The following is a 2070-nucleotide window of genomic DNA, read 5'->3' as shown; positions in this document are numbered from 1 at the left end:
TGGTTGGATGTGCATGTTTGTTTTTACATAGAGAATGAAATCTTGCGTTGAAACTGATGGTAGCTCTGTTGGTAGAACACTTGCTTAGCATGCGTGAAACCCTGGGTTACATCCCCAGCACTGAATAAGGTGTGGTGTCACACACCATGATCCCAGCACTTGAGGAAAGAAGGCAGAAAGTTCAGTGTTGGAGCCAAGGAGACAGCAAGTGAGGAGCTAAATTGAGTCCTAAGAAAACGAATATAGCTGGGCGTGGTGGCATACCTCGGAAATCCAGCAATGGGAGACAGGAAGTGGGGACAGAAAAATCCTCACAAGTTTGAGGGCCAGCTAAGAGATAACCTGGTACAAAGTAGAGACCGGAAGTTGTCCTACCTCCCACAGTGCCCCAACACTCATGTGTCCACACTCACAGAGGAACATGTGTATGCATATAAATACACAAAAAAATAAGTAAATTGAGAGCCACTGATATGACTCGGCATATCTAGGCAGTTGCCAGCAAGCCTGCAGCCCCAGTTTAATACTTGGAGCCCACTGATTGTTCTCTGACCTCCATATGAGCGCCGTGTACACGCACAAAGTGAATAAATGTAAAGGCTTTTTTTTTTTCTTTTTTTTGGCTATTATTTATAGTCCATACTGTCCTGGAACTTGCTATGTAGACAAGGCTGACCTCAGCTCACAAGAGATTTACCTCCCTCTCCTCTTGAATGTTGGGATCAAATATGTGCGCTACCATGCCACACCAAAGTTTTCATCTTAAGTTCAGTTATTCTTGGCTGCATAGCAAGTTTAAGGCCATGCTGGGCTATGTGAGACTCCAGCCCCAAAACAAAAAGTCAAGGATTAGATCTTGGTTGAGAACAATGCAGTAGGATGCCAAGACCTTCCGTTCTTTCATAGTTGATTGGTTGTGTGTGTGTGTGTGTGATTGTCAGTGCTGGAAACACTACAGAAATGTGTAGTACAAATAGCACAAAACAAAACCCCAACCCAGTAAGCTTGTTTCTTAAATGTCATTAAATTGTGGTTTAGGATTAGGACCGTGTCTCGAAAAACCAACCAAACACTAAAAACGCTCAGGTCGCGAATCCATCTTGTCAGCCCTTTACTGCTTGATTGTGGGTGTCCACAATAACCGGCCATTTGCCCTGAGACAGAAGGGATGGCCACCACCTATATCCCCGTCTGCCCAGTGCAGTTTCTCCAGAAACACAGTTGCTACCTGCTTCAGAGTTGGCATTTTAGCTGTGAAAGGGCACCGGAGTGGGTCCAGTTCCCTGCTGCCAAGCAGTACCTAAAGAGGAATCCTGAAACCCAAAGCTAATTTTGTTATAGACTAAGGGGAACTCCCTAAATTGGTCAAGTAACCTTTCTCCTGGGTACTGCCATATGTGACTTTTACATTATGCAACAGAATTGAAGTTCTGTGCATTAAATTGGCCTACAAGCCTTTTCTGTGCTTGCCAAAAGCTACTGATGAGAACGCCATCCTGAGCATATGACCGGCCTGCCTGTGCAGTACCTAGGGCTTCTCAGCCCCACCATATCTTGAAGAGGGGTGGTCCTGGTGGGGACAAGGCTGGGCGGTGTTCACTGTGGTTCTGTCGAGTCAAAAATAAATCACCTTATCCAGAGACAGGAGGGGCTGACTCACTGCTCAGCTAGTCTTGCTGACTGACCTTCAGGGCCATCTGTTTCAGCTCAAGCGGAGCCCTTGCTCCTGATAGCCCATTGCTCTGTGCAATCTCTTCTGTAGAGGTTCAAAAATGGCTATTGCAAGTAAGAACAAAACTGATGAACTAAAGCTTGTCTTCTGCTCTGTATTTTCTTGAAATCGACTGTAAAGGAGGGGCCCCTACAAGAAATCACATAGGTCTCAGGGGGAGCAGTTACTGGGGAAGCCAGGAGGGCCTATAGTCTCATTTCAGTCCCCAGCCTCCACCAAAGGCCTTCCATGCTGGATTAGCCCTCACTGCCGCTCAAGGCCCCTTCTAGGAACTCATTGTTCTCTAGATCTAACCTCAGCTTAAGTGGGTGAGTCTGGTGAAGACAGAATAAAGTAGA

The sequence above is a fragment of the Psammomys obesus genome, unplaced genomic scaffold (assembly GCF_907164565.1).
Source record: "Psammomys obesus unplaced genomic scaffold, mPsaObe1.curated_primary_1811, whole genome shotgun sequence".
In the NCBI taxonomy this organism is placed as follows: domain Eukaryota; kingdom Metazoa; phylum Chordata; class Mammalia; order Rodentia; family Muridae; genus Psammomys; species Psammomys obesus.
This window is presented reverse-complemented; position numbering follows the sequence as displayed.